The sequence below is a fragment of the Balearica regulorum genome, chromosome 1, assembly GCF_011004875.1.
Source record: "Balearica regulorum gibbericeps isolate bBalReg1 chromosome 1, bBalReg1.pri, whole genome shotgun sequence".
In the NCBI taxonomy this organism is placed as follows: Eukaryota; Metazoa; Chordata; class Aves; order Gruiformes; family Gruidae; genus Balearica; species Balearica regulorum.
This window is the reverse complement of record NC_046184.1, coordinates 213,352,038-213,373,250: the sequence shown is the minus strand read 5'-3', so window position 1 is coordinate 213,373,250 and position 21,213 is coordinate 213,352,038. Positions and strand designations below refer to the sequence as shown.

At 37.0% G+C, this 21,213-nt stretch overlaps 1 long non-coding RNA gene across 2 annotated transcripts; it reads left to right on the top strand.

The window, feature by feature from the left end:
* The first annotated feature begins 3,532 nt into the window (after positions 1 to 3,532).
* On the top strand, positions 3,533 to 20,673 carry LOC142600186 (uncharacterized). Of its 2 annotated transcripts, XR_012833635.1 has the most exons (4): positions 3,533 to 3,614; positions 16,127 to 16,245; positions 17,215 to 17,303; positions 20,619 to 20,673. It is a non-coding gene; the product is annotated as an uncharacterized LOC142600186 (long non-coding RNA). The 2 variants fall into 2 exon arrangements; XR_012833634.1 differs by lacking the exon at positions 3,533 to 3,614 and having other exon boundaries at positions 15,845 to 16,245.
* Positions 20,674 to 21,213: the final 540 nt, after the last annotated feature.

Genomic DNA, 21,213 nt, shown 5'->3' with positions numbered 1-21,213 from the left:
TGCAGCCCCAGTTGCCACTAGGTCACTCCACAGCTTGATTCTTTCTATCTGCTCACTTCCCTCCCAGATCGGTATCATCTGCAGACTTGCTGGCAGTTGGATTGACATAGGAGGAACATCCCTGACATCGCAGCATGAAAGAAGGCTGCTTTACGGAGCTGAGTTGGTCTAAATGTCACAGAAGAACTCCAAGAACCTCTAGTTTATCTCAACAGCATTTTGGGGTTTTTTTGCTTCCCCCCCCCCCCCAAGAGCATTTCCTTTTGAATAGTGATAGACTCAGCATCAGTGGCCACAGCTGAAAAACCTGACTGAGGGGAGCTATCAGCTATTGCCAAGTGCACAGCCTGGTTCACACCTGCGCTGCGTTCCTCGTGCCCCGGAGTGACTCACTGATGTTTTCAGCTATAAAAAATGAAGCAAGGTGAGAATTGGAGAGCCCTCTGACTTTTTAGATTGTGTTATACTGCTCTGTCTCTTAATTACTAGTTAAGCGGAATCTGATTAATGCCATGAAATCTGAAGCTTAATAGAGATAAAACAAATGTTATGCATAAAATGAAAAAACAGCAAAAGCTCGAAAACGCACTAAATCTTCTTTGCTACCAATAAGTAACCCCAACCCCCCTGTGATCATTAAGTGTCCCTAAGGATTTCAACAGTAATTTGTTTGACTTTTAGTTAAAATTAGGCAATCAATTTCTCCCCCAGGTAGTTGCTTAAGGCCACTTTCATTGTACATCCAATTTGCTCAACTTCTGTGAAGAGAGCTTTAGCGTATTAACATGAGTTAGATGTTGGGCATGTTAGAATTGAAAATTATGGTTCTGGTTCTTTCCTTGTTTGCTCTGAATTTAACTCTTTCAGATGGATATATTGGTGTTTCATGTCTGCATATGTTTATTTCTTCTTTATGACATTTCCCATCAGTTACTGGGAAAAAAGAATATCATTTGGTTTTTGCTATATGGAAATCAGATTAGGTGATGGCAATTTTTATCTTTACAAGCTATGAATATTTGGACTATCTTCCTTTGCAACAACTCATATTACCAAATATGTGCAAACAGAATTCCTTCCATTTGAACAATGATACATGCAAAACAAATTCAGATTCCTCATGCCTTTTTGAACACTCCTACCTGGAAAGCTGGAATTCTTCCATTGACCTCAAATATTTCTACCTATTTGTGTTCTCTCTAACATTTTGTGGCAGAATACAGAAATAAGTAAGCAGCAATAGTAGATACTTAACTTTCATGCTTAGAACAATCAAACTCATGTTAATTTCCAAGAACGGTTTCACCGAATGCAGCTAAAATATTGACTATGTCAAGAATTCAGGGTCAAACTCTAATGCTGTTTAGCTGACATTCGTTTCTCTTATTTCTGAGTTCACAGTAAGTAATTAACTGCTTAAATAATTGCTTGATTTGAATACTTACATTTTAATATTAATAAATTCAGTCATTTTTAAGAAATATAGTACTCAAAATGAGATTCAAACATGACACCAAAGCAATTTATTAAGTAATTAAAATTACTTTTAGATGTGACAAATTACACACTTTAAATAATTCAATTAAAATGTGATTACTGCCTCAGTCTAAAATTTTAAACTACCATAGACACTTTGCCATTAATTACTAAATAAATAATTAAATAAATAACCCCCCCAAAAGATGACCATAAATATCTGGGTTCTTTCTTCCTTTTGCCATTGGTGCTAAGAGTTTGAAGATTTACTTTATTACCATGGGTTTCGTTTCTTTGAGACTGCAAGGTTTTCTGCTGATTAACAACGGGCAAAGCAAACAGCATTCCAAATGGGAAACAGCGAGATGCTCCAATAGCTTCTTTGCTCCAGCCTGTTGCTCCCCTAATGGGACACGTTGTGTTGCGGATCACAAAATGGACTGGTACTCAAGCTGCTGATTCCACGGGTCGGAGCCTCAGAAAAATGAGCAAAACTGGCAAACCACAGGGAATAAGGATAAAATTTCACATGTTTTTATTTTTCACTAATCACTAGTGAAATGAGCCACACTTGATTTGTGTGAGTTACAGATGTGAGAAGTAGTCGTGGGGCTACTTGTAGCAGAAAGACAAGCTTTGCAGTAAGCACTTTCTGCAGCTTCTCCGCTCCTGGCTGTACTGCTGGGAGGTTAATGATCTGGAGTCTGAACTGCTTCCTCAGCTCCTAGCTGAACTGATTATGCCTGAGATGGTACACAAACAGGTAGATTCGACTGGAGAGAGATTTTTCGTAACAGCTGCTATGCATGTGAATACACCAGGTGGGATGAAGCTCACTGAATGTTAGCCATTGCAAAAAAACTTTCGTTAAAACTATTGTATGGGTTTTGTCTATGTTCAAAAGAGCTGGACAAGGACACCTGGGACATGATTTGTCTCATCTTGCAATAACATACAACTACAGCCACGATGGCAAACAAAGCAGATCCCTAGTTCACTCCCCGATTGTACACTGTGCAAATATTCCCATAACAATTTAGTAAATTAGTAAAGTAACTAATTCCATGTAAGAAGAAGCCTGGATATGGTTCTACAGAGTTTTTCCATAAGCCTTGCACCCTAGAGGTAGCTAAGCCAGGTTAGCCTTGTGCACTCAACTGATTCCTTAACACTTGCCCAGTGGTCTACGCACATCCCTGCCAAGTCAGGCCACTCTCCAAGGCATATAACACAAGCCTGAGCACCAGGCTGCAAAAACATCACTCTAGCAGACTAAGAAATAGCCCTCCTTGTCTTTCAGGTACATGCATGTTGTGGGCTGGAGGGTTTAGAGCTGCAGGGGAGACCCAGGTCATGGGCAAGTTGCCAGTCTGTTAGCTGGCTCTCCAGTGTAAATACCAGAGTCTCTACAACACTTGGCCTTGGAGTCAGGAATTACCCCATCTGGGTAATGGGCACAGATTCAGAGAGAAGAGAGAAAGTCTTTCTCTGAAAAGATTATAGAAAACTAAATTAGGTTAGATGCTCAACCTCTAAATAATGTAGTTAAAAGCCGTGCTTCTTAACTCAGTGTCCAGAGGAAACTTGATAATAAAACTCAGATTTTTTTTTTCCTTTCTCTAAATTAGTTCATGAAAGACAAAAATAAACCGCAACAAAACCAAAACTCCCCACAAATATTGTTAGCTGGGTCACATAGCGTACAGGTCAGGAATCATTTAGCGCTAAAGTGTCTGACAATGGTCTGCTGCATTTGTTGTCTGACCAGTAACTGCTCAGAACTGCACAGAATGAAGCACTACAAAAAAGTAACGTGCAGTTCAATTTGCATTGTAATCTGCAGCTCTAAAAGAAAACCAGTTCTTTAGGTTTTGAGATAGACAATATAAATTTGTGCATGTATATGAATTTATATATGAATACATAGGCAGTCTAAATTTTTGTCTGCATGTGTATGCATATATATACGCTTGTCTACTTGTCTTCATGTGTATGCATATGTATAAAATTATATATATAATTTAAAAAAAAAATTTGGTTTTGTGGGTTTTTTTTCAGAGGAAGTGTCAGATGCCACAAATTCTTGGATTACCCTACGACTAGCATCGGTGTCTACTTTCCATCTATCTTGAATAAGAGTAAGAAAACAGATATTGCTCTTATTCTACAGAAAAATTCTATGGGAAATGACAAAAAATTACAGGAACCATTCAAATTCATTGAAATTTATGGATTTCAGCTGGATTTCCAAGGTTGACTGCAGTACCTCAAGTACCAGCTTTATGTGGGATTTCACCAAATGATCTCAGGATTGGATACATTGTCTTCTATCCATCTCAATTTTCAAATACTTGTAATAATATGTGGGTGTGTGGATGAGACCCCCAGTGCTCTGAAGCAGCAGCCAAGAAATATGTTTTAGTAGTGAGAAGGAAAAGACAATGTGGAAGGGTCTTCTCAAGTGAAGAATCTCTTTGTTCATTGTGCAGGTAGCATCACATTAAAAGATGTAGTTTCTTGCCTTAAATCTTGATAGGAAAAATATTTCTCCAAAAGTTATTTATATTTTCTGTCTGGGGAAAAGAACTACGAAAAAAATCCCCAAACCCAGAGGATTGTTGCTTTACAAAAATCCTTTATGCAAGTAATTGCTGTTTACATAGAGACCAAGCTTGTGGTTGTTCTTTTGCTCGACAGTCTTCCATTTAAATGCATGACTGTGTGTCAACACTTTTAGGAATTTTTAAATAGCTTTATTTTCACCTAATAACAATAATAATTTCTTTCTCTTAGGCTCTATTTTTCTTCTCATCTGCATCAGCTTTCCACCATTGAGTTGTTGAGGTTTAGTCTTACGTTGAACGATGTGAGTAAAGGAGAAATTGCCGTTACTACCCTGCCCTGCTTGCAACAAAGTTAAACAGATTCCTGTACTGAAATTACAACTTACTGTAGCATAAGTGATATCAAAGTGAGTCCACTATACTAGTCATAATACAGTAAGCCATAGTTAGGTCTACCTGCATAGGGCAACAAAGCACTTTGGTAAAAATCTCTGAGATAACTCTGAGCATGCTGAAATATTTCTATGAGTCTGTAGCTCTAGCTCAGACCCTGAAAACAAAATGTCAAGACAGTGTAGCACAGAACTAACTAATATAATAACCTCTACCTCTCAGGAGTGATAACGAGTTCAGGTGCAATTATACCAACACAACCATAAATTATTTTGCTTCCAAGCCTAGATATCCTTCAGGCAAATCCTATCTATGACAGAGATATTCCTGGTGATGCCAGGGCATTGGTGGGGCTTTTTTACACTGAATCTGTAGTAATAAATACAATTAGACCTAAAGCATTTATATTATTCAAAAGAGATTATTCCCACCAAATTTCTTGCTCTACACTTTACCTTTATGGTAAAGATCCCATTGAAATCAGGCTAAAACATTTATTTGAGAGGTCAGAGTTTCACCTGGAAATCCATTGTTTTCTGTATTTACTTCCAAGACTTTTGTTTGGAAAGGTAGCAATAAAAAAAAAAAAAAACAAAAACAAACAAACAAAAAACCAAACAAACAAACCACAAACCAAACTTCTAGAGCATATATTAGGAACATTGTTCTATTAAACTATTTATGTAAAATTAATAATTCTGAATTCAGCTCAACCTTAGATTTAACTTATTGCTGAAAGAAGAATGATGTGGTATCCAAGCTATGATGCTGGAGTAGTTACAGCAGCATAATTGTGGCATCAGTGAAGCATGAATGCTGTCTAATTATCATAATTGAAGCTTTTGCAATTATGCTGTCAATTCATTCATATTAACATATTTGGTCGAGGTATCAAGGTATTCAGGTTCTATAGGTTAAATCAAGATTTACTTTTCTGCATTCACTTTGATAAACCATACACTTTGCCACATAATTGTGATTAGTGAGTGTTTTGCACAGGTGGAAAGTATTCTGCAGGAATAATGACAATGGCTTTTTGAAATTTAGCCAGATCCTCATTCTTTGAGATATGTCATGACAATAAGTCTGGAAGATGCTTTCCCACCCCTTTGGTTTATTTAGAGTATGAATACATCCTTTTGCCTACACACTGTAGAAATACAAAATCATATAAAGCTTGTTCATACCAGTAGCAACTAAACCTTATTATTATCTTAATAGAATGAATGTGTCATGCAGAATTCTAGTTAAGTGCTGTCCTGTGAAATAACACCATCACAGAAACCATTAACTTGGTGTTTATTTGATCACTTGTAGACAGGTGGTTTTGCTTTTAATGAGGTAACAGCAGTTATTGTGCTCAGGTCACAAATCCAAGCAGGAAGGCTAATTTTTAGAGGATATTTCTAGATTTTTATCCTGAGGTATTGGAGCTGTGACCTTTTCTAGGATGACTATAAAATGCAGATATGCTAACGAGGATCATCCCACTGTTTTCTTGTTCTCTAGTCCTCCTTTTCTCTGTAGCTTCTTGTTGCCTTTTACTGTTGGCTCTCAAATAGATGATAGCTCTTCATTATAGGTTGTATACAAATCTGAACACATAGCGTCTCTGGTCCCTGACTGCAGTTCCGAAGTAGTACCACCACAAAATACTTCAGCACATGAAAGCACCATATACCCCATTTCATCTTAAAAATAAGCCTGTGCACCTTTGGAAAGCTGCTTTTAATAGGGGCATAGTGCTTGTTGCTCACCATAGTTATCTGAGTCAAAGTGTAATGCAGTCAATAAGAGTTACTGGGGATCAAGGGATGCCTACTGATTGGATTAACAATGGTAAATTGACTGTATTCTTGAGCTCTAACTTCAGGTAAGCTGAGGTTGTCTTCATTGTTACACCATTTTTCAGGACAGTGGAATGTCAGTTTCCTGATGTTGTGAGAGCTATAAATTACTGCTGAAAATACAAAGTGAGAGTTTATGCAGACCTAAGAGTTGTGTCATCAGAGGGAAGAACTAGATGAGGCCAGAAAATAAGAGATTCCTGCAAGTAAAAATGTCTCAAAATCCCAATCCAAACTTAGGAACCCTTAATAAATTAAGGAAAGAAGAGAACATAAAAACTAATGTCAAATGTAGATGCTATGATGTCCAAATGTATTCTATCTTCAATGTGGAAGCAGGACCTAGAACACTGAAGACGACAGGCTTCCCAGTCCTTTGATCACCCTGATGGCCCTTCTCTGGACCCTCTCCAGCCTGTCAACATCTTTTTTGTATGGCGGGGACCAAAACTGAACACAGCATAGGCTGGTTGGATTAGTACTTGAACCAAAAAAGCTGAACTTTAAGAAGGAAAAATAGTTAAAAGTGTCAGAGGTTTTAAGTTTTAAGTGAGGTAGCTATGAAGGAAGATGGAAGAATATGTAAATAAGCGGTAAAAAGATGAAAAGAGGGAGAAAAAAATGCCCAGGGTGTAATGACCTGACTTAGCCAAACAGTGATTCAGTGTAGAACAGTGTAAATGACTGTCCCTTGTGTCAGATGGCAGAAAGCAAAGGAGTTTTAAAGCTTATGTAAGGAAAAAAGTCTATTGGTTAAACTAGGATATTCCTCTAACAAATGCAAGGAAAGAAGCAGGAACTCTCTGTTTGTTAAAAGCACTAATGCCATATAAATTCAATCATAGCTAGAGGATGGGAAATAGGCACATTTTCCACTTCTTTGGTTTGCAAGTGTTCGAAAACAAACGGGCTCTATAAGTAGTACCTGCCAGAGCAGGATTCATGTACTAGCCCTGAACACAGACTGCAGACTACTTTCTGATATTTTTCTCTTTTTTTTTTTTTTTTTTAGGGGGGAGATTTTCACATCGCTTTCCCAGTTGTGTTTTTAAAGATGTCTTAGCAATTGAATTACTTTTAATGCAAGGTTTTCCAGTTGTTGAGAGATTTTTGAATGTTGGCAAGACATTATTTCATTTGTGAAGCTGGGAATTCATTTAAAACCAAACTAAACCAAACCAGTGGTATATTTCTGAAGTTCACAACACCTCATACCAAATTGGGGAAACCCAGGAGCAGGCAGAAGGCTTTACCACTGAGCTGTATGAGCTGCTGATAGCAGTAGGCATCTTCTAGTGACAAGTGTTAATGGATGTTTTTTTGGCATGCAGTGTGCATTGTGCCTGAAACTCAACAGTCTCTATTAAATTGTAATAAACAGCTGTAAAATAACATATTTAAGACCTGACCTTGAGTCTGGAAAACCTGAATGGTCCATCTGAATTGAATGACACCAGGCTGACCCCAGCCCTTAGGAAGAGCCTAAAGGAGATCTTTTTAAATGTGAAAAGATTTTTTAAACAAATGAGTTAATTCCAAATACACAACTAATGCAGAAGAGACCAGTCAAACATTTTGACAACACGGAGCTTTCTGTACAATAGTGAACTCCAGCAGGTTACTGTGCCTGAAGAGGGTCAGAGAAGAATACACAGACAAGCTACTGATTAGTAAGACAGTTAATGCAGAAGGTGTAATGCTATGTAATGGACAGCCTTAATTTTCAGTTTAGGGATAAAAGGACCAAATCTTGTTCTCACACTAATAGAAAGTCATAGAAATCCTCTGCTTTGTGGTACTCTTCTTCTAAGGATATACCTAAAGCTGCTTTATGTTTATTATGTTTCTAACTGTCTTAACTAGAAGTTGATCGTTCATGAACAATTGTTGCCTAGCAATGATATTTCCCCTGTAATTTAGTGAGTATGTAGGTTCTTATTTATGCACAAATTATTTTTGAGATCTTGTATTGTTTCTTTTTATCATCATATCTTCATTAGTAGAGGGCCTAACTTGGGATGTAAGCCAAATTTCTACTCTCCTTTTCAGTGTAGAAATAAGTAGAATTAGGACTCAAATATCTGCCACAAACCACAAGAACACAGCTAGTTTAGTAAAATTCTCATTGAACAGTCAGAATTCAGTTTTCTGCCAAGGGTCATCAAAGATATCTGTCTTCCAGAGACTGTGACACGGTTCTTGCTGGACCCATGTTGTCTTAGATTTTCCACTCTTTGGGAAAGAGTTTATCTTCTACAGCTGAAGAGTCAACATGTCAGTTCAATAACATCTAGAAGTCAAGGTATGCAAGTATAGAAAGAAGATAAAATCATATTTATCTCACTTCTCTTGGAACCTGGACAATTGTTATCCTAAGGGATAGTTACTACGTGGTGTGTATTTACAAGTGGACTACTCCTAGTGTTAGGTGTCTAAAGAGGCTTAATCAGGCTGTCATCCACAGTAATAAGGTATGAAATGCTCTAAAACTGCCCTTTCTCAGCTGGCTATAGAAAGGGAGAAGAGATAGTAGCATCCTTTTAACATTCAGGATCTTTTCTTACTTATGGAGCTCATGAACCCACAGGTCTTCTGTGTAAGAAAAAAGAACTTAATGCAAGCACTGTGTCTTACTGGGTGCATCACACGTACTGTACCTGTCGTGGTTTAAGCCCAGTAGGCAGCTAACTCCCACACAGCCGCTTGCTTGGTCACCAGTGGGATGGGGGAGAGAATTGTAAGAGTAAGAGTGAGAAAAGCTATGAGTTAAGGAAAGTTTAATAGCTAAAGCAAAAGCCGCGCGCACAAGCCAAGCGAAACAAAGAATTCATTCCCCACTTCCCACCACAGGCAGGTGTTCAGCCATCTCCAGGAAAGCAGGGCTCCATCACGCGTAACGGTTACTTGGGAAGACAAATCCCATCACTCTGAACGTCCACCCTTTCCTTCTTCTTCCCGCAGCTTTTATTGCTAAGCATGATGTCATATGGTTTGGGATACATATATGGTCAATATATAGAGAGATACATATATATACATATGTATGGTCTGACTCCTTTGCTCAGTTGGGATCAGCTGTCCCTGCTGTGTCCCCTCCCAACTTCTTTTGCACACCCAGCTTACTCACTATTGGGGCAGCATGAGAAGCAGAAAAGGCCTTGATGTTGTGTAAGCACTGCTCAGCAACAGCTAGAACATCTCTGTGTTATCAATACTGTTTTCAGCACAAATCGAAAACATAGCCCCATATGAGCTACAATGAATAAAACTAACTTTATCCCAGCCAAAGCCAGTGCAGAAGCTCAAAAGCGAAGAAAAAAAGAAAAAAAAAAAAAAAAAGTGAACCCTTAGCCTTTCAATTCTGCTCCTCTGAAAGCTTAATAGCATAATAATCATCCCCTGAATTTAGTGAACTGTTCAGAACTGTACAATAAGTATATGCAGTAAGTCCAACAATGTCCCAAATTTCTAAACTATTATTATGCCATTATATAAATTGATGGCACGTCCTCCCTTGAATCTTGTGCTCAGTTCTGGTCATACCATCTCAAAGAAAGAGATAACAGAAGTAGAAAAGGTCTGTAGTAGGTCAACGAAAATGATTAGAGGCATGAAAAAACTGCCATGTGAGGAGAGATAAAAAAGATCAGGGCTGTTTAATTTCAGAGTTAAGTAAGGGTTGATGTCACAGGGGCTTATTAAATCAGAGATGTCATGCAAGTGAACTGAATGTTTCTATTTACTCCCTCATATAATACCAAAGGGAAATGTAAAGGAAAAAATAATCCATCATCTGAAAGGAAATAGAAATTTTGTACCACACAGTTCAGAAAGAAACCAATGAACTCACTGTAACAAGTGACCAAATGACTCAGAAACAGAGCTTCCAGTACTCTGAGAAATTTGTATAATATCTTTAGCTGGATTGCATGGAATATAAAACCAGAAAGAAATAAGAAAGAACAGAAGAAAGGTAAGACTGAGTGAATTGTGGCCTTTCCTGGGGCTCACCCAGGCTTCAGGGGCTGTACCGCACCTGCTCTCACCCCCACACACGGTGTGTACGAGTTGTTCCTTGTTGTTTATGCTTTTCAGATATTTGCACACAATTAGAGGATGCATCTGGTGAAGGTAAACCACAGATGTTTTCTATTATTTTTTTCCTCTCAAGTCATTGCCATCATACTAAGAAGTCTGTTGCTGCTCTTTACATATTCTCTAACCAGTATTGTTTAGAAAGGGTTTATCACCTCCATATCCTCTTCTGTGTTATGTTTGCCATCCCAGCTTATCAAACTGCTTGACAAAATTTACTTCTGAACCTCTTTAAAATATAAACCCCTTTTCAAACAAATTTAGCCCAACTGAAACACAGCAGCAGGAATTCTTTCCTATGCAAGGATTCCCTAGTAACGCTTTTCTTGAAAACCAAAGTATACATATGTTAGGGCTCGTCCACCATGTTGAAAAAATAACAATTTCAAGCCAGCTTACGTATGAGAGAGATTCAGTGAAATTACTGTAGTCTAAGTGTATTCATGTAATTCTCTTGTCATAAGGTAAGAACTCCCTATACCCAAAGAGATTCACAGCTGTTTTACTCAATATTTTGCTTCAACTGAGCAAAATAAAATGATTGAGAGAAGAGGAAATGTTGGCTGGCATGGTAACATGTTGCCTATAACTATGTAAAGGAGATGAACATCAGGTATGCATCTTCCCACTATTTACCTAAATCTTACAAATTAACTCAAACACTATCTGTCATGTTTGTTGTAGTTATTTTCATTTCCAAAATCAGGTGATGGTTAAAATTCAAGTTTGGTCTTGAGAAACACTGCACTGGGTTTTGTAAAGAGGCGGACAAATAGGCAGAGCCCTAACATGAACCGCTCCTGAAAGATACCCAGATGTGATTGCATAACTGAAAGGTGCATGTTCTAACTTTCAGCTTGTACTTTTCTCTTATTTTTCCTTGAATAACTAATTCACTTAATTTAGTACATTTGGGAAAATGTTATATAAACATTAGTTTTTGTATTTCATATAAAATATTTAATAGAATGGTTTTGTTACAAGTTGAAAATACACTGCAAATGACGAGTCATAAAGCACAAGGCCAGATTAGTCAGAAGTCAACTGAGCTATACCAAAGAAAAAGGTAGATCTGTAACGCAGAATACTAATTACATCTTAGAAGGTGAGAACATGTTAGATGTTAAAGAGAACATCTTAGAATAGAAAACAAGAATAGTGAAAAAAAAAATGGTTTACTTTACTTTTCTGTGCTAGAAAAACTGACTTTAAGGGCAAGATCACTCTCAGCACACCACAAGGGGAAGTTTTGGTGACAAACTAGCTCTGATGATACAAAAAGTGTTATAGCCATTAGCCCAAGTGCAGCACAGCGCATACGTGGTATCCTGCTCTGAGACACGAACATCCTTCCGTAGCACAGTTACACAGTGTCTAGCAGGTTATTAGGAGCTAGAGCAGGGATCCCACACTGCAAGAGAGAAAGCAAGAGAAAACAGCCTTCCGGTAAATGAAGAAAACCTCTAAAATACCAGTCGGATCAGTGGGAGAAAGTCCCCTGAGTGCTACCAATAAGTTCACTTATTGTACTGGGATAATGCAATGATATTGTATTTTACAGTAGCAGTACATATAAATGAAAGTTAGAATGACTAGAAAAAGACCTGAGTTCTCATCAGTATACCTTTGCTCTCACTCAGTAAACTGCTCTTATATTCTTGTCAGTAACTAAGGTACTGGCTTTGCTTTAATAGGATTTGAGATTGTTCACTAGTGTCCATGTATAAACTAATAATGTTTTTAACAGCCCTGGGCCAAAAATATTTCATGTGGCCATTGAGCTATTTATGGAATACTGAAGTAGAACCCCCAAATAATTTTAGGAATAAATTACTAACACTTAGAATTTACAACCAAACTCAGAGGTGCAATTTCTGTTAATAGTTTTCTAGAAAGCAGCATATAAAAGCAGTCGCAGCCGATGTGAACATTTGTCATCAAGCTTCCTACAGAAGAAGCGTCCCTATAATCAGGGATTCTGCCTATTCAAATGTTTGTTTAGCTTTGATACATTTGAAGCCTATTTACCACCTTCAGAGAAAGCTGACTGAATGGATGACAAGTGGAAGATAAGCAGGAGCTATGGGAGGAGAGAGACCTGAAGGTGGCCAAGCGGAGGCCAAGGCAGCAGCCTGAAGGTATTAGACTCCAGAACATCCACAGCAGCACAAGCTCTTACAAATATGCCAGCTTCAGATGCTTCAGAGTTCACTCTTTACTGAAAAAATTATTTAAAAAATGAGTCATCAAGCAATGGGAAATCAGTCACTTCATGAATTTAGGTGCTTATTCTGCTACTTGCATTTTTATTTTTTCTGTTTTGCTGCATTTCATTCTTTTTATTTTATTTTATTTTATTTTATTTTATTTTATTTTATTTTATTTTTATTTATTTACTTATTTATTTATTTATTTATTTATTTTTTCCTTGCAAAATAGTCAAGTTCATAATGGTGGTGTTTTGGCTTATTTTAGTCATTGTGTTTCCTTAGATATGTTAAAGACCCATGTCACCCATGTGACCCTGATGTTAATCTTGACCCTGGATTAACATCAACATTTTTGATGCTGAGGGTGGTGAAACACTGTCACAGGTTGCCCAGAGAGGTTGCAGATGCCCCATCTCTGGAAACAAGGCCAGGTTGGACAGGGCTCTGAGCAACCTGATCTAGTTGAAGATGTCCCTGCTCATTGCAAGACGGTTGGACTAGATGACCCTTAATGGTCCATTCCAACCCAAACCATTCTATAATTCTATGATTCTATGAAAAATATATACTCTTTCTTGGTTTTCTAGACATTATATAGCAATAAAGCCAGAAAAAAAACACTGATTCTTTGTGAGTTGAAATATGCTTTTCTATTCCCAATATCAGCTACTAGATCATTTCTCTCCACCATTTAGTTATGTTTATGTACCATGCAATCCTGCCTACAAATATCCACTAATGAGACATTAATAATGAGACACTAATAGCGTTTCATGGACTGATTCACCATTCCTCAGCTAAAGCATTTCAATAACCACAGAGTTATTAGGAAGGAAAAGAAAAATAAAAATCAAAGATCAAATATGACAAAAGATTTGCTGAAGGAGCTCCTTCAGGAGGCAAAATGGATCATGCATGCAAGGCACATTATGAACTTATAAGTTATCTTATTAAAGAAAGAACAAACAAGTGACTGCTGTAGCACAGCACAAATCACACCATACAGGCTGGCTTAGTGCACTGTAGAATTTCTGAGCAGTAACAAAATGTGGGGGTTTAGGTACATTTTCCTCCTCATTGATTTTACAAGAAATGTGTAACAAATAATCCCCAGATTTGACTTTTAAAACAGCACGTTAGCTCAGGGAAATGCTTTTGTGAGAAACTGGAGGAAGCAGAGTTACAATTGACATTGCCTGCCCTCTCAAATCTTTTCTGGATTTATATTAAAGGCATAGAAATCTAGTAGGTGCAAGGAAAATTTTGCTTTGTTTTTTGCTTAATGTTACATGAAGTTTCTCAGAAGGATTTAATGCATTACACGATGTTTCCGTCATACGCATTGCCTGACATTGTTGCACCCTTTATGTTCACTAAAGACAGAATCTACAGCTGTTGTTTTACAATGCAGAAGACAGACATATATCTGGCAGTCAGTATTACAGCTGTTCCCAGAAGGGATTTGCTGAATGCTGAATTAATAGGTGGTTTTGTGAAGGTATTCCATCCAAGCTAGTGAAGGAGGCTTTGGAGGATGAAAAAAGGAGGGAGTTTAGAAAATTTCTTGAAGCTGGTTAGAGAGGACTTTTTCACACACATGATTATTTCTTAAAAAGAAAAAAAAGAAATCCATCAAATTTTCATTCTGTGGTTAGTGCACAGCGTGGCCCAACATGTTACCTTATAATCTTGACTTTCTCTGGCAGAATTTGCTTCTGGCTGCAAGCCTTTGCAGGGCTAAAACTGATAGATGACTGTAAACATTTGGCCTTACGCGACTGTACCATGTGAAACACTGCAATTTGTGTGACTGTGTGTGTGTCTGCATGTGTGGGTCCTTGTGTGTGTAAACAACCATGTATAGTATTTGTGCTGAAGATAGAATTGGAACAAAAGTTATGTAGTGAAACATATCTAATGAGGAAGTGTCATGCTAGACTGAAAGCGTAAGTCATTACTGCTGCAACTGTAATTACTATTAGTTTCTTCAAGTACCATGACTTGACTTCTAATTTTTGTTTGGGAACAAAGGTCCAAGTAATATATAATCAGTTAAAAACGCCTGAAGGAAACTGATGCCATCATGAGCTCAATTAATCTTCATGTTCCTTATGTTCTTGGGAAGTTTATATTTCCTGCTTAAAACCCCACACATCAAAATCCTGTAGTTTCTGATTCATTGTTTTTTTCTTTGCATGGGATTTAAACCTCTGCAAAGGCCCATTTATCTCTTAAGACCCATTTAACCCCCGCAGGGTAAATCTTACCCTTGAGACATGAAATATAAATAAAACTATCTTTTCCTTATTCACTTAGATCCATGGGACTTATAGTTCTAAGATCTGTCTTCCCCAGTGCCAAACAACTTTAGGTACAGAGTCCAAGAAATTCAACAAAAGGCATGGAGTTTTCCTTACTTCAGTTTTAGGAAGTTTTCACACCATCTACCTCTAGATTTCTAGTGTAGGAGGCTACTCAAAGTCAGATGATTCTCTGCATGGCCAGTGGAAAAACATGCTTCCCTAGGTCCTGATTTGTGGCACCTGTTTGAAGTTCCACTGTTTTGGACAAGTCCTAGTGTTCAACTAATGTTGAGCATCATCAGGAAAGGTGTTGCAAGCAGAAGAGAAAGCATCATTTGCCACACTGTAAAAGTCTTATGTACTTGCACCTTGAAGTGCTATGTGCTGATCTGTTCTCAAGAGGGATGTTGTGGAGTTAGAAAAAGTTCAAAGTAGCTTAATCAGAATGATCAAGTAGATGGAGCAGCTGTTCTGGGAGGAAGGTGGGGTTCTGGACAGGAGAAGGTCGAGGAGGCATATGATCATGGTTTACAAAGTCAAAAGGGAGGAGATAAGGGGAATGCAGAATTGTTTGTTTGTGGGGTTTTTCACCCCAAACTCACCATACAAGAAAGATGAGACACTGGATAAAGGTTGCAGGAGATGAGTTTAAAACAGATAACAGTGAAAAGTGAATCTCCAAAACCTGATGTCAAGAGAAACTGGTATAGAAAGAGTCAAAAAAAGTCATAGACATCAGACAGGTTAAAAGAAATTGAAAAGGCAGGGATGTAACCTCTAGTAGCTCAAAAACAACAGTTCTGGATGCTGGTGGAATGCAAGTGGCCAGGATTTGATACTTTCCATAAGCAGCTTCTCTTATTGCTCCTCCTGGAGGCCAAATACAGGGCTAGATAGTCTCTCACAGCAGGATATTTCTTATGTTCTTTTAAATACTGAAATTGAAATTATTTCAGAAATAAAAATAAAGTATGCTTATTAATGACCTGGCAACTGAGTAGAATAAAGTTCCTTGACAGCAGTTTTGCCTCTTACCTTTCCTTTAAAGAGTCCTGAAGGAATGTGTGAGACAAATGAATGATTATATTTAGATTTCTGATTGGATCCCAGTGGTTTCTCATCAGGGTGAAAAGGTCATGTGAAAAACGTGTTACGGTAAGTATCCTGCTAGGGCATTTCTGTGGATTTATTGAACAACATTGGCAGTTAACACCGTTTTATGACATAATGGCTTTTAGATATCTGCCTTAAGATGCACTGAAACACAATCTAAAAGTGCCTATTTGTCTCCATTGAGAAGAAGATGTGGATTACTGTCTCTGACGTAGACATTCACACCAGAGATTTCTTCAGTGAGGTGAGATGAATCATGACCATTCAGTTTAAAGAGATGCTGATTTAACTGGATAGACTGTCATTCCTTGCTTTGGAAAATATATTTAGTTTATTTTGTTACAAGAAAATACACAAGTATAGGAAAAAAAAAAAAAAATCATATTCAGTCAAGCCAAATTCCCATCAAGCCCAGAAATCCATCTCAAAAAAAGCCATTAGTGGATGGCCAGAGTACAACAACCACCATTTCAAATAGCCTATATCTTGGAGAACGCCTTGAGGATCTTGAGAATCAGAAGTGTTATGTTTGTGCTCAATAGCCCTGGACAGTTTGCATCTATGAATTAGACCACAGAGGCATCAATCCTTTGCCATCCCTGAAAGAGCTAATATGAAAATGTTCTGTAAGGATGTAGTCTGGTACTGCAACAGCTTTCTGGAGTACTTTGAGCTGTCTGTCCTGGTCAAACCACAAGTTATTGTCTTTAAGCCAAAGAAAGCATTTATCAGGCTTTAGTATAACTTCATGGATGATTTCTGTTTTTATTTTTCTGATCCAAGAGGCTTAGTGAAGAAGTAGATAGCATAGAAGATCCAACTTGCTCGTTTTTTAATCAAACGTCTTTATTTTTGGTAGTCAGCATTGATAACTGAAACAAAATATGAGTCCTGAAAAAGCCCTAAGCAAGTTACAAGTTTACATGTTTTAGCTGTCTACACTTAATCTTTTTTTTGTCAAGAGATAAATATCAGTTTAATTTATAATATTACTGTGAATTTGTTTTTATTAGTTCCTTATACATGTTCTCATATCCAAAGGAGGTAATATTCATTTAACAATTACATTTGATGAATTTCCTGATTTTACTAATAGGAAATTGAAATGAATTTGTCCCATGGCTGCACAAATGAATCTGTATATGATCTTGATTAAATATATACCTTCACGTATCAACTGTGCATTTTTTCCTTTCTTTTATTGATGTTGGAGACCACTCACTTATACAACTGTTTCAGAGGTTGAGTGAGGCTATTCACGTCAACAGCAGCTCACCAACATAAGTAAAGATTTCACATAAGGTCAGTACTATTATATTTTAAAAGAAAGCAAGACATATCCTGAGGGGTTGCATTTTTTTTTTTGCGTATTTAAATGTCTTGAGCACAGTAAAATATATCACTATAACATTATCACAACCAGTACACTTGTTCTGTATCCATGCCCTTTATCAATTTTTTATTTATTTTCTGAAGCCTGTATTAGGAAGAAAATATTTCAGAACGTTCAGATATTTTCTGGATCAGTGAACTACAAAGTATATAGTTTGATATACGATTCAAAAGCCTTTATCTTTTCTGACTGTTATTCCATCAAACAATGTAGAAAAATTTTAAGTTGTAAAAATCAAAAAGAGTAAAAGAAAAAAAAGTGGGGTGATAATGCTTCCTGCTTTTCTTGCTTTTTGGGGAACAAAAATGCCATGAAATAAGCTGATTTAACTGTTTGGTTTGGGCCCAAACTGGAAAGCACAACAGAAAAAACAAAACAAAACAAAACAAAACCCAAAAAAAACCACTAAACTGAATAATGACAACTTTTTGAAACGAGATTCGGTTCTGAGAGATTAGACATATCAATTGAAGTAGCAGTAGCTTTTTGGCTTGCTTTTCCCATCCCAAATCAGTGCTCCTTTATTATTTATCACTTTGTTATTATTTATAACAAATGATTATGAATGCAAACACCTATTTCACTATGTCTAAACATGGTCCTTCTGTTTCTGTTACACTCCTATTACTTTGAAGCTACTTGGTTGGATCATTATCGCCTGCTGGCCTGAAAAAGACTGCGTTAAATAAGTTAGCTTTATGAAGCGATACGTTCTCTAACAAGAATTGCTCAAACACAAAGAAGTACTAATGGATCCCAATATATATATCTGCTAATCCACATTTAAATTGTCATGATCTGCCCATAGCCATATTGGAGAGGAAACAAGTAGGCTCCTCAAAGCTTTTCTACTGGATCAGAAAAATTGCCTCTGACTATAGAAAAAGGAGAAAAAACATCAAGGAAAGGTAGACATCCAGAAAGACACTGTGTTCTGCTTAATACCTGAGTTAGTCGAACATGCACAGGCCAGCAAACTGCCATTTACAAAAGAAGGCTGACGAAACTAAGCTGACAGGGGAATGTGAGAGGAACTATGACCTCTGAAAGGCAATTAATTTGTCTTGATCCTGTAATGGTGCAAGAGGCATACTAGCATTGTAACACAGACGTTGATGTTGATTGAAAGTGGGAAGCATGGACATCATAGACATTGTACATCACTTTGGGTGTTTTCACCCATTACGATGGAAGATCTGCCTTGATGTGGTCTCTAAAGGACTGTCATTTCCATTCTCAATAAACAGAAATGATGAAACAATCTTGGAGCATATGAAAAGCTTTTGATTAGTATGAATAGGATGAAGGGTGTATATGATGGTGGACATCATGATTAGTATGTACTCTTGAAATATGGATCTATTTGAATTCTTGAATTTATGGCTTGGGTTTATGCTAGGTCAGCACTGAGATTCTCTTCAAAGGTATGAATTCATGATAACTATGTTACTTTGCAAAAATCTCCATTTAACAGAAGTCCATTGTCTGCACATGGCACATGCATGTGATGAGATGTGATAAGATGTGTCAGAATGTAAAAAAAAAAAAAAAAAAAAAGAATGAGGACTCTATTTTAAAAAGAATAAAGTTACTATTAAGTAATGAGTATGTACTTGTCACAAAGCCATTTTAGAAGTTATGGGAGAGTAGACACAATATGGAGTAAAGTAGTGAGAGGAAAAAGCCTCTGTGCTCCTGCGGTAGGTAAAAGTGTTCAGCCATTTAAGTATATTATTTATCAACAGAAAAATATAAACACTCATTATAACTCTCATACGGTTCTTTTAGAAGAGTATGGATGGTAGGTAGAGCTGTTATTGCCTCAACACAATATTTGTTAAACATTGTGCCTTTTTGGTCTCCATGACCTCATCACGAGTCTGTTGTATTATATGCAGGCTTATTCATCATTTAATACATTCTGTTACTTGAAACTTGCAGTTACATACAGGTATGTTTCTAACAAAATTATGTAAAAAAAATGTCAGATGAGGTTTGGAATATGAGTTTATTTCTCCAAAATGAAGAAATTTTTGAGTTGAAACTGTTGGAAAAATAAGTTAGCAATTTTTACAGCAGCTAACTACATAAGACCTACATGACAATAGGCCAAACTGAAGGTCCATCTAGTCCAATAACTTCCTTCCAATCATGACCAGGAGCTGAAGCTTAGGAAATCATCATTTCCTAAGCAAAAAAAAGAAAGAATAATAACTTATTATTTCTACAACATGCTCTTCTACATTCCAGAAGTCAACAATTTAAATGCTTGTTGGGAAATGTGAGTTTTAATATCCACCAATGGAATTTTTCTACTCATGATTTCAAGGGTGAAGGGTAGATCCTACTTATCTTTAGAAACGATAAATCTACATTTTCCACATTTTTGTGGACGCCATTTATGATCTTACCAAACACCTTTCCCTCATGTCTTTTTCAAAGTGAAGAATCCTGATCAATTTCCTTCATGCGAGCTATTCCATTCCTCTGATCTTCCATGTCATTATTCTCAGTACTCTTCTATTTCTTCTAATTGTTTTTGTGATAGGATGACTAGTACATGTGTCATTAAAAATTCATACAAGGAACCATCCAATGAAATAGAGATGTTCTTTTGTTCTCTACCCCTTTTCTAGTTATAGCTCAATATTCTATTTGTCTTCTGACTTTACCAAAGAATGATCTTAATCTTTCAAAGAAATACCTATAGCAACTCCAAGATCTCTTTCCTGAGTATTAATGACTAATTTAGAGGTCCTCATTACATACCTATTGTTATAGGGCGTTTTTTCCCCTGTATGTTGATAATTTTGCACTTTTCAACAAAATACAGTCAAAAAGCCATGAAATTTTGAAATCTACAAAACAGCACACTATGCTTCATGCAAACTTGGGAGCAATTAATAAAATCTGAAGAAGGAAGCAGTAGGCAATTATTCATGAAGTGTAGAACCTGGTGGTGTAACCTAAAGGCAAAAATAAAATCTGTGGCTTAGAAGAAGGTGTTCAGTATATGTTGAGGGAAAAAAAAAAAAAAAATCTACTGTCTGCTTATTCTGTTTTTGGATGAGTTAGAGTTAATTTTCTTTCTAGTAGCCAGTATAGTGCTGTATTTTTTTGTTTAGTATGAGAATAACATTGCTAACACACTAGTGGTTTTAGTTGTGGCTAGGTAGTTGTCGTGTGTACACTAAAAGACTTTTCAGCTTCTCACGCCCTGCCAGGTGCAGAAGAAGCTGGGAGAGCACAGCCAGGACAGCTGGCCCAGACTGGCCAAAGGGATATTCCTGAAATATAACATCATGCTCTGGATATAACTGGGGAAGCTAGCTGGAAGGTGGGATCGCTGCTTGGAAACAGACTGGGCAATGGGATTTTTATTTTCCTTCTGCATGTGATGAGCAATTACATTTGTGCATGACTTCTTTTATTTATTATTTATTATTTATTAATCATTATTATTATTTATTATTATTTATTGTTGTTGTCATCATTATTATTATTATTCTCTTCCTTTGCTATCCTGTTAAACTCTCTTTATCTCAATCCATGAGGTTTTTGGGTTTTTTCCTTTCTCCTCCCCATCCCCTTGTGGGGGAAGGGGTGAGCTAGCAGCTGCGTGGTGCTCAGTTACCAGCTGGAGTTAAACCACAACATTACTAAATGGATAACACTGTTATTAACAAGGTAGATAAGTCAGAACTGTTTGATAAATATTTTTGTTCTCTATTTGGAAAAAGATAATCAGAATAAAATGCTACACACAATGTAATGCTTTCCACTCCATTAGTAACCAAGGAAGGTGTTAAACTTCTGTTA